Source organism: Littorina saxatilis, linkage group LG1, assembly GCF_037325665.1.
Source record: "Littorina saxatilis isolate snail1 linkage group LG1, US_GU_Lsax_2.0, whole genome shotgun sequence".
NCBI classification, from domain to species: Eukaryota; Metazoa; Mollusca; class Gastropoda; order Littorinimorpha; family Littorinidae; genus Littorina; species Littorina saxatilis.
The window spans coordinates 35,674,960-35,687,678 of NC_090245.1; the positions used below are offsets into that span (position 1 = coordinate 35,674,960).

A 12,719-nucleotide genomic window follows, 5' to 3' on the forward strand; every position below is an offset into this window, starting at 1 on the left:
TGATGAGGCCGTTTATTGGAAAACCATGTATTTGACTAGACAGTACATTCATTCCCTTACCATTTTCAGCAAGCAGATTGGTTTTACATGAGGTATGGTCTATATACAGAGGAACAGATAACACAGACACCTCTGAAAATCTAATTCACAACAGCAACAGCAAGGTTCCCGCGTTATAATCGACGAAAAATAAGAACAGCTAAAACTGAACCAGTTTTGCATGTCAGTGGAAAGAACAACCACATGTGTATCCAAAACAGTCTGTTTTGTTCATTGATTTTGTATAACAATGAAGCTACGGCATGCTGAACGGTGTAGGTGTCATTCTTCTCAGTAGCTATACACGAAATCATTCCATTGAGATATTTATTTTTCTTCAACAGTTTTTTTATTCAGGCAAACACAGATTTACAATGACAAATTAAAAGCATTGATACTTATACTGATAGTAAATTGCAGCAGTAACAGAGCTAAGCACACATGATAAGTTACATGGCAGTTGGTATTGTTATATGTTCAAAGCATACATATCCCGAAATCAGAAATGCATTAACGGCTATTGTAATAGCAAATCACAACATCACCAGTCGTCATCAAACTGTTATTAGCTGTTGGTACGGGTTCCATTTGTTAATAAACTGAATTTGTTTCATGAGGATATTGTGAGCATATTTATCAATTTGATATAAGTTACATAGTTCTCTTAAAAACATGTGCATGCGAGGATGAATTTTGTTCATTCTACATTTGTATACAAAAAACTTTGCTGTTAATAAAATATAGTCAAAACCAGCGTCTGTTTTAATGTGGTTTTCATGGTTCAATAATATCAGTGTTGGTGTTACGTTAGTCTGAGTCTGTTACAGTTAAAACATTTTTCTTTCAGACATTTTTCAAACTCAGACCAAAAAACCTGGACATGTTCACATTGCCACAAGTAGTGGTAAACTGTATCTTTTTCCAGTTCACAAAAATTGCACACATTACTTGTGACTACACCCATGTCCTTCAATATTGAATTATTCACGAGAACCCTATTATTTATTTTAATTTGGAACCATTGATATTTCACATCTTGTATTTTCTTGGTTTTATGGAAAATGTTATCCCAGTTAATTTCAGTGCCAAGGAGGTTTTCCCAACTTTTACATGCCTTTGGGACACTTTTAACAGCCTTTCTAATAAGATGATCGTAAAATATTTTTGCTCCTTTTCTGCGTAATACCAGTGCCTTCTTACCTAAATTCCTTGAAACATGGGTGCTTAATGGTCCCGTCTGCATTTAGAAGCTTGAAATGTATTAACAAGATCGATATATATATATGCCACGGAACAGTTGAAATAGAGGCAAATTTGCAGTTTACATAACAGAAAGAGTTTTCAGTATCATGAATTAGAGTAAAGGATGCTTATCTACATTTTTTTCTATTTCAAATGATCCACGGCATATATATCGATCATGTTTTAGTGCTCAAAGGAACCTGTTATGAGAAAACAAGGTCGGCTTTATATTCTCCTAAAAAAAAAACATCCACTCACAAAAACATTATAACAACGTTGCTTTGTTTCCCGTTTTAGAACAGATATGCGTATCTATTCTGATATATATTTGGTTTTGAAGTCTATAATCTTCGGCTTTTTGAAGGGTCAAATACAGCTCTCTGTTGAATAGAGGACACTTTGCTTCCTGAAAAAGTACGAAGGTGTCAGAAATGCGTTTTTGTTCGAAGTGATTGAAGAACGTTTGGCGTAGATGTGCCGAGATCCCAAGATGTATACTTTCATCGGCGGTAAAGTAGACCTTTACAATTCGATCTTACTTCCTGAAACGAAGAAGGGGTGTCAAACATTCATATTCCTTCTGGGAAAATTGCAAAAGCTTTTGGTTTTTGCTTGTTGTTGTTGTACAGTGAATTAACTTCTTAACGGCCAAGTATTCACTTTTATCAAGCAAAGGTCAATCAACTTCATGCAACATGATATACGTCACTTTGTTTGCTTATTCCAAGTGATTGCAATATAAAGCAACGACTTGTGGAAACGGTTATGAGGAATCCATCGAGACAGTGTCAGCGTGCGTTACTGTCAACAGACAGACATCAATGGACATCTGTACAATCTGGGTGTGGGACAGGTGGTGGACGATTGTTTGTATTATTTCAAAAACATCAAAAAAACTTGTTTATACTCCTTAAAAAGAAAAGTTGTTCAGAACGAGTATTACTATTTTCTGTGAAAATGACTGTTTCCAGCTTTCGCGGTTTGAGTTCTGTATTCATTCATTTTCACAGATCAAGCGAGAAATGGTCACATTTATACCCGGAAAAAAAGCTAAATGTCACATTTGAATATATTTGTTTGAACTCTCGTGCTTCTTAAAACTGTCAAGCTCATACGACAGAACCTGACACAAGAATTCAGTGAAGCAGAACTTGACATACATGTGTGAAAAACGTGCACCCGGCACACCTGACTCGCTTGAGACGCCAAAAGTTATGTCAAAATTGATGCGTCACTATTTAAGGCATATCCAAAGTTGAAACTTACCCATGTTTGGTCGTATAACTAAAAAATGTACCGGGGTTGAGCTAAAACGGTTGAGAATAACATTGAACACAAGATGGTACTAATCGTACTGAACAACTTTTTTTATAAGCGCTATATGAAAGTTCCTTTGAATTTTCTTTACTGATAACAAAAAAATCCTCCGCTGGCCCGTCTAACAGGCTATATGCCTCTCGCGATATTTTGTCTTGCAGGCTTAGGCACTGATACACGACGGGCATGAGTATGTGTGTATGTATGTTTGTGTGTGTGTGTGTGTGTGTGTGTGTGTGTGTGTGTGGGTGTGTGTGTGTGTGTGTTTGTATGTTGGTTTGTTTGTTGGTTTGTTTGTTGGTTTGTGCGTGTGTGTGTGTGTGTGTGTGTGTGTGTGTGTGTGTGTGTGTGTGTATTTTTGTGTATGTGTGTTGACATTTACTTGATTTTGTGTGTGGTTTAGTTCACAAAATCCGTTCACGAGTAAAGCGCGAAATTCTCATATGTAAAAATTGCAGCGTTCTTTTAAAATCTCATCATCAAAAACCGAAACAATCCTCAGAGCTACGTCAAGACAATCTTCATATTTACGTCTTTGTTGTAGATCAATATATCACGAATAATCTGACATAAAAACCATCGAAAGCAAGAAGAAAATAATACAATTAAAAAAGATCAAAAGCGCTGTACGGGTGTCATTTTTCTACAAGAACATTTCACATAATTTACAGAACAGAAAGGTGATAGTGCTGCTAGCAGGGTAACGAGTATATATATCATTTTCACTTCCTCTGTAAGTGCTGAAAAGAGAGCCATGAAACCTGATTCCAACGACCTTTTCTTGACGTTCTACGTCTCTCGTTTCCAGAGAGTCTGTAAGGATATTGCCCGTATTCTGCTTTCTTTTAGAATCGTAACGATCTTTCCTTGTCGATGAAGACTACCGTACGTGTGCTGGGAAAGAACAGTGTTCGCTGTTCAATAGTTTGGCTCGCTGATGTGCATGCTGTCAAATTCGCATTGTTGTTTTCTGTCAGTTGCTTCGATATTTGTTTTATACGCATAGTATGCGGTTGTTCATCAGGTTGCTTTCTGACAGTTCGTTCGGTGATGTGTTCGTGACACTTGTGAGTTTTTCATCTTATCTGGTGTTGTTTGTGCATCTTTTTTATGAAATAACTCACGCAGTGACGCTGATTTTTATGTCAGTCTTGTTGATATCATCGTCTCTGTTGATGATATTGACCAAGTGATTTTGTTGTTCTCGGATATTGTACTCTCTCTCTCTCTCTCTCTCTCTCTCTCTCTCTCTCTCTCTCTCTCTCTCTCTCTCTCTCTCTCTCTCTCTCTCTCTCTCTCTCTCTCTCTCTCTCTTTCTCTTATAAACCATATGTCTCTTAACCATACAAAAACAAAATTTATGCTCATAACCACAGGACAGAAACGACAAAATCTATTATCGAGCATTCCACCTCTTTATATTAAAAATCAAGTATTGGAAGAAGTGTCTCACCATAAAGTCCTTGGTGTAAAGATTGATAATAATTTATCATGGCATGATCACATTGATTACATCTGTAAGATTGCTTCCCAAAACATATATCAGTTATCAAAGATAAAACACTTCTTGAATCTCCACTCGCGAAAGATTTTTTTTTACAATCACATCTTGTCAACTATTGATTATGCATCCACTGTATGGGATTGTGCAAATGCTAATGTTTTCAAACCTTTAGCCAGTCTTCACAGAAGAGCAGTTAAGCTTATTATGCTAAAAAATCACACTCCTTCAGAATCTGATTATAAAAATTTGCAAGTATTACCATTTCAAAAAAGATTAATGTATAATAAAGGTGTTATAATGCATAAAGTGATGTCAGGATATGCACCGGAGACATTACGTGATAATTTTATTTTGAACTATAACAGACTAAAAATCATAACACCGACTCCACGTATTGACCTTTTCAAATCAAGCCTTCTTTATTCAGGTGCGGTCCTATGGAACTCACTGCCTATTTTTCTTAAGCATAAAACAAACACAGACAGCTTCAAAAAAATGTATATGTCGCACATAATGCAACTAAACATGTGCTGAATGGTTCATCAATTCATTTAAAATGTATGTGCATGTTAAACAAAGTTATAATAATATGCAGATCTAAATTAAATATTGACACTTTTTATCATTGGAAATTGTTATTTTTAAATGTGTATCTGTACAGTTATAATGTATTAAGTTTGATGTGATAGTTCTTTGATTATATTGTTTTCTGTTCTTGTTGACCCTAGGGCGAGGGCTGGATGTAAAAAAGCAATATTCTTGCTTATCTATTACCCTCGATAATAAAGATTTTGTCTTGTCTTGTCTTGTCTTGTCTTGTCTTGTCTTGTCTCTCTCTCTCTCTCTCTCTCTCTCTCTCTCTCTCTCTCTCTCTCTCTCTCTCTCTCTCTCTCTCTAACCCCCTCTCACATGCAGCCCTCCCTTTATCCCTCTCTCTAAATCTCCCTCTTCATTCCCCTCTTCGGTCTGTCTCTCTCGTTCTCTCTCTCTCTCTCTCTCTCTCTCTCTCTCTCTCTCTCTCTCTCTCTCTCTCACTCTCTCTCTCACTCTCCCTCTCTCACTCTCCCCTCCTCCGACCCTCTCTCTCTCTCTCTCTCTGTCTCTGTCTCTTTTTTGTCTCGTCACTCTCTATCTCTCTAGTTTTTACCTCGTTAACACGAAACTAGAAGGCTTCAACAGAGCCAACTCTAATCCGGCGCGTGTGGTGTTGGTTAGAGAACAATTTCTCCTTTAAGGGGTGGGGGGGGGGGGGCTGTCTTGTCTCTTTGTTACCTTCCTAGTTCGATTCGTGCGTGTCGTCTTCAGCACAATAACAGTTAACTAGCTACTCCATGCTCTGCATTTTGAGAGGAAACAAGCGTCAGTGTGTTAATGCCGGCGAGTGTGTGTTATGGGTGTGAGAACAATTCCTCTTTTTATATTTATTATATTTAGTCAAGTTTTGACTAAATATTTTAACATCGAGGGGGAATCGAAACGAGGGTATGGTGTATGTGCGTGTGTCTGTGTGTGTGTCTGTGTGTGTGTCTGTGTGTGTGTGTAGAGCGATTCAGACTAAACTACTGGACCGATCTTTATGAAATTTGACATGAGAGTTCCTGGGTATGAAATCCCCGAACGTTTTTTTCATTTTTTTGATAAATGTCTTTGATGACGTCATATCCGGCTTTTCGTGAAAGTTGAGGCGGCACTGTCACGCCCTCATTTTTCAACCAAATTGGTTGAAATTTTGGTCAAGTAATCTTCGACGAAGCCCGGGGTTCGGTATTGCATTTCAGCTTGGTGGCTTAAAAATTAATTTATGACTTTGGTCATTAAAAATCGGAAAATTGTAAAAAAAAATAAAAATTTATAAAACGATCCAAATTTACGTTTATCTTATTCTCCATCATTTGCTGATTCCAAAAACATATAAATATGTTATATTCGGATTAAAAACAAGCTCTGAAAATTAAATATATAAAAATTATTATCAAAATTTTTTTTTCGAAATCAATTTAAAAACACTTTCATCTTATTCCTTGTCGGTTCCTGATTCCAAAAACATATAGATATGATATGTTTGGATTAAAAACACGCTCAGAAAGTTAAAACAAAGAGAGGTACAGAAAAGCGTGCTATCCTTCTTAGCGCAACTACTACCCCGCTCTTCTTGTCAATTTCACTGCCTTTGCCATGAGCGGTGGACTGACGATGCTACGAGTATACGGTCTTGCTGAAAAAGGGCAGCTACTTGACTAAATATTGTATTTTCGCCTTACGCGACTTGTTTTTTCTTCCTATTTCTGGTTCCTCTGGTCTATTTTGTGTCAACTTCCTATAGTTCGTTTTGTCTTTGGCACAAAGCACACTAATGCAACTTCTTACATGTTCTGCATTTAGAGACACGAGTATCACAAGTATCATTGTTTTCATGTCGGAGCTACCAGTAACTGATTGTGTGTGGCTGTTAACGTGCCTTTTCTCTACCAACTGAAAATAACGTTGGAGCGAATATAAATCATCTGTGTACTTCGTTTTTTCCCTCTATAATTTCGGTCCATACAAAACGTCAGCCGCAAAGGCCTATTACACTAATCACTAATTACACCAATCAGTAGCTGTTCATCTACCTCTTCTCTACGTGCTGAAAAATTACGTTTGAGAAAATATAAATCATACTTTATGTGTCCTTATCAGTACTTGTATGCTCCTCTTGATGAATTCCAGTCTGGACCTAAACTCAGCCACATCATAGGCCTATTAGATTAGTCAGTAGCCGTTCATCTCTTCTCTACATGCTGTATGAGAGAATATATATCATACGGTATGTGTCTGTTTACTTCATGTTCCTTAAATTCCTCTTTAATTCTGGCCTAGACAAAAACAACAAGAATCAGCCACAAAGGCCTTTGAGGGCCCCAAAGGGTTTAAAATCGTGATCGTGATTGGCGTTTTTTGACCTTTCTGTGACCGTGATTGCCGAAATTTCCATTTCTGTGATCGTGATGGGACTTTGCCCGTGATCCGTGATGACAAAAAAATCAAGTCTCGTGATCGTGATCGTCATTTGTTTTCGTGATCGTGATGGGCATTATTGAAAAGCATATTATTTTCAACGTACATTTTTCACAGCTGTATCACTCTATGATCCTCTATTCGTCAAGGTGTTTGTGATCGTGAAAACAAAAATCAAGGTAACTGTGATCGTGAAAGCTAAAATTTCCCTTCCCGTGATCGTGATGATACCCCCCCCTCCCCCCCCTTTGGGGCCCTCGCCTTTCACTCACCCACCACCATCCCCACGATAACCCTTCAAATCCGCTTAAGTCGGATTTTCAGCTTGACCCATACATGGGTATTGCGTGATGGTCTATGCAACCTAAGCATCCAAAAGAATGGCAGCAGAAGAACAGGGGCTTTAACGGTTTCAGTTGGTATGTGACAACATCTTCTTAGACTCTGCTGAGACAGCTGAACTCGTGCTGAGTCGATAGTTGTTGTTGTTGTGTTGTTCTTGTTGCTGCTGTTGTTGTTGTTGTATTCGTTGTAGTTGTTGTTGCAAATTTGCCGAAATGGTCACGTTTCTCCTGCAGTAACAAAAAAATCTGCCGATTTAATCGCAACGTTTTCTGATTGGTGTTTCACCAACGCTGAACGATGTTTTCTTGTATGCCGTAGGCTGTTTCTACGAACGAAGTTCTCATTATTATATAAGCGCGTTATGACGGTGACGATGAGTTAAAACAGAAAAAAAGGAAAAACAGACTAATAAAAGCTTCATGGCAGGGAGACTTAAACCATGTTGGTGCATAGCTTCATGGAGAAACCAAGAGATCCTTGGTCGCACTTCTCATGGGGAAAAAAATGTCAAAAACCAGCTGTTCTGGGAAACAGCTGGAACAGACTGCGAGTGAACAGAAATGCCGTTTGTCGTCGGCAGTCGGCAACTATTATGACTAAAAAGACAAAAAGCAGGGATGGCCAAATCTCAAAATTTTAACTCGCCAGCCGGGCGAGTGACTTCAAGAAAGTCACTAGCCCGGCAGAAATGTCGCTGGCCCAGTACAAACCATAGTTGATCTGCAGTATTTATATGGCTTTAAAACCCGATATTACAACCGAAAGGGTCACATTTGACCAGAATGTTCATTGGCCAGCCGGGAGAGTTGCCAGGCGGTTTCTACTAGAAAGGCGGATTTTTACTCGCCCCTGGGGACCGGGCGGACGATTTGACCATCCCTGAAGAGCCACACACACACACACACACACACACGTAAACACACACACACAGACGCACACATACACACACACACTCTCTCTTTCTCTCTCTATCTTTCACCCTCTGTCTCTCTCTCTCTGTCTCACTCTCTCTCTCGATCTCTCTCTCCTCCCTCTCTGTCTCTCTCTGTCTCAATCTCTCTCTCTCTCTTTCTCTCTCTTTCTCTCTCTCTCTCTCTTTCCATACATACATACCCACCGACACATAGACACGTACGTACGCACGCACACACGCACGACCCACACACACACACACACACACACACACACGCACGCACGTAAATATGGAAAGCCGTTTGGCTCATAACCATTACACGCGTAATAAAACATAAATACACGTGTAATAAATAATTGATACACGTGTAATAAATGATTAATGCACGTGTAATAATCATTTTTACGCGTGTAATAAATAATTCATACACGTGTAAGAAATGATTAAATACGCGTGTAATAAATATTTCATGCGCGTGTAAGAAATGATTAAATACGCGTGTAATAAATATTTCATGCACGTGTAAGAAATGATTAAATACACGTGCAGGAAATAGTTTATACGCGTGTAAGAAATGATTAAATACACGTGTAGGAAATTATTTAAATACACGTGTATTTAATCATTACATACACCCGTAATAAACTTAAAACTTGAATCGGAAAATATACGACATGCAAAGCAACAACTCTCGTCTATTCTACTTCCGGTTCGCGCGCACAACAACCGACTTCATCTGATAAAACAAGTAACTTACCTTTCCAATGCTGTGCGAGCCTGGGCAAAGGCGTTAAATTGTTCTCGCAAACCTTCTAAGGTGACATTGACGTTTGCCGCTTCCGCCATCTTGAGCTGTAAGCGTGCAAAGCGAGGCGATGAAAACGCATAGAGTGTTTTTCATGTGGATTCCCAGTCCGAGTTTTTAAGTCGCTTAACCACGTGACTCCTGCATTTTTAACGCTTGTATGAAATATTTATTACACGCGTATTTATTCATTTCTTACGCGTGTATGAAAAATGTATTACACGTGTATTTAATCATGTCTTACACGTGTACGAAATGATTAAATACACGTGGAATAAAAATGTCATACACGTGTACGAAATGATTAAATACACGCGTAATAAATATTTCATGCGCGTGTAAGAAATATTTAATACACGCGTAAGAAATATTTCATGCGCGTGTAAGAAATAATTAATACACGCGTAATAATCATTTCATGCGCGTGTAAAATATATTTAAATACACGTGTAATAAATAACTACACGTGTATTTAAATATTTCTTACACGCGCATGAAATGTTAATTACACGTGTATTTAATCATTTCTTACACGAGTATGAAATATTTATTACACGTGTATTTAATCATTATGCTATTCCATAGCATGAGAAAAAAGATAAATTACACGTGCAATAAGAAATAAATACACGTGTATTAGTCATTTATTACGCGTGTATTTATGTTTTATTACACGCGTAATGGTTATGAGCCAAACGGCTTTCCATACGTAAACACGTGTGCACGTGAACATAATAACTCTAGATTGCAGGAGACAGTACATGTCATTCAAGCAAGAAATTTAAAAAAAACAGCACTTTTTTTTTTAGACAATTTCAGCCAATATAACCAAGGAAACGCTATGTCACAAGACAGTAATTGTCAATAAAGCTCAGAAAATAAACACCCACGCGACAGTTATTATCTGGTTACCACGAACGCAAATATCCACAAGACATTGAACGCTGCTTGATCCAAGAAAAAGAATAAAGATAGATAAAGGTCATAAATTAGAAAATAAATAGCCACGAGGTATATATAAGTGCAACTACGAAAAATAATCAAAAGACAATTAAAGTTAGTTACCGACGGGACAGAGGTATGGTTAAAACAAGCATGAAAACAAGAACACATCGGGACAATACATGTTTCACTCGTCTATCAGAAAACTATGAACGTTTTATACAATGTATTTTATTCATAGTTAATATGTAAAGCGCGGAGAGCATTGATTATAGTGGTTCGCGCTATATAAGCTGTCATTATTAGTAGTAGAAGCAGTATTATTATTATTATAATTATTGTTATATTTTTGTTATATATGAACAGCCAAAGACAAGCAACATAATGATTTAAAAAAAAGAAAAATTCACATGAAGTGCTATCAAAACCTTTAGTCAATCTTTCGGACTGAAACTATTACACCAACACTGAAAACCAGTCGTCGCCAAGACTACATGAAGTAAGGCGTGACGAGCCCAAACCCGAAGACCGAAACGGATTGTGCTCGTCAGTCTCGGCGAAGCATGCGAACGTAGTACCTAATTCGCATACATCAATTTTCTTGAATTCTGAGCAAAGATTGCGCACACACAAGCAAACCACTACCACCACCACCACTCTGGCATACCCCTCCCACACAATCCCTTGTTCCCCCAGCAAAAACGTTCAGTCGCATAATAAATGTCAAACAAAAATTACCAAGCACCTGTGTCATCAGTAATCAAGATATGACACAAAATTACGTCATACAATCGGTCTTTCTCCAGCATCACGTGCGTTGCGTGATCGATTACTTTGAAGCTGTGGCACGCATCTCGAAACAGCTGGTTGTGTCCGATAGTTTGGAGACATGCAACAGTCAGTCGCCGACTCTCAGTGCACACAATCGGCCTGTCAGCTATTCGGGCCAGCTTGCTGTCTCGGTAAGTAATAGTAGTGGTTGTGTCTGTGCGATCTTTCATACAACGAACAGACTTTGGACAATGCGTTGCTGTATTTTGTGGTTTCATTACGTTGATTGGTCAAGCTCCGTTCTTGGTGGTGGTGTTGTTGTTGTTCTTGTTCTTCTTTCTTCTTGTTCTTCTTGTTCTTGTTCTTCTTCTTGTTCTTCTTCTTGTTCTTGTTCTTCTTGTTCTTCTTGTTCTTCTTGTTCTTCTTCTTCTTCTTCTTCTTCTTCTTCTTCTTCTTCTTCTTCTTCTTCTTCTTCTTCTTCTTCTTCTTCTTCTTCTTCTTCTTCTTCTTCTTCTTCTTCTTTAAACTGTGTGATATTTTCTCTGTGTTTTGAAGGCTGTTGTCCAAGTTTACGTAGTTAGTAAGACGGTTTGATTTTTAGTTGGTTAGCTAGTTACCGAGTTAGTTAATTGTGTGGTACATTGACAAATAGGTTATTGGGCGCTAAAGTAAAAGTTCATTTTTGGGTTGGTTAGTCACTTAGTCCGTTCACTCATTTGTTGGTCCGTACTTCCGTCCGTTTATTCGATTGTCTGTTCGTTTGTTTCTTTAACTATTTTTGTTGGTAAGCTGGTTGACGAGAAAGCTTGTACGGTAAGTACAAGCTGATGGATAATCTTGCATGGAACAGTTTATCCCTACTTTATCTTGCATTGATCTCGCAGTTGATTTTATTAATTAATTGTGGAGTGTTTGCTTGATTTAAGTGCTGCAACTAATGGAAGTAGGGAGTAGTTTCTCCCAAGAGGACTCTGCTCTAGTGACACCATTAACTGATTGTGAAGCTCAAAATAATTATGCTGTTGTCGCACGGTTGATTATGATTTGTATTGCCAAATTGCTTTTGGGATTTTTTTATTATCTAAATTCCATTAGCCTACTTTTGGCGCTTTATAAATTATATTTAAAGGAAAATACTTCCTAATAAATCACTGTCCATAATTTAAAGAAAAATGTATATGGTGGACCAGAAATAGTATAGCTTATACAAACCTCTGCCCATATATTATAAGTAAGGCACAATTTGGCTTCAGGGTAAATGCATTGATTTAAACGAGTGATTTTTGATTTGCAATGTGTTAATGGAACGACAATCTGAACGGTAGTTCAGTAATACTCATAAGATTCCAGCTTTGTACAAAGCTCTGCCCAACATTTAAAGGCTGACATAGTCCTATTTAATTAGTTTAATTACTTCCAGGGCTTTTCCCATCGTTGCGGGGATGTATAAATTAAGCTTCCTGCAAAGTTTTAGGTTTGAAGTCCTTACCAATTACGAGAAATAATTAATTCTTTATTGTATTGTTTAGCAACAGTTCTCCAGGACTTGGGCTATTTTTAGACCGTCAACACAGACAGTACAGCTTCGTCAATCCCCGCGTGAAGGAAATCGCTCACCTTCCACGTGCAAAACGTAGTGATATTGACACGCCAGATTAGCGCGGTAGCGTATTGTGCTAAGCAGGAAAGCGCGCTTTTCTGTATTCTTGTTAACTTTGCAATTTCCGGAAAACATCCACTTTCACTTTGAGACTGTTCTGTTTACATTCGACACTATCAACACCACTTTGCAATACTGAAATAATTTTTTCTGTGTTCGAAAGCTACAGCCAATCGTTATTATA

The 12,719-nt window shown here is 38.0% G+C and overlaps 1 protein-coding gene across 1 annotated transcript in view; it reads left to right on the forward strand.

Annotated features, from left to right (window-relative positions):
• The first annotated feature begins 11,007 nt into the window (after positions 1-11,007).
• LOC138968309 (small conductance calcium-activated potassium channel protein 3-like) overlaps positions 11,008-12,719 on the forward strand; it is a 32,314-nt gene continuing 30,602 nt past the window's right edge. The window contains exon 1 of the mRNA XM_070340871.1: positions 11,008-11,066. The gene's annotated coding sequence lies outside the window, so the exon portion shown is untranslated. The remainder of the gene's footprint in view (positions 11,067-12,719) is intronic.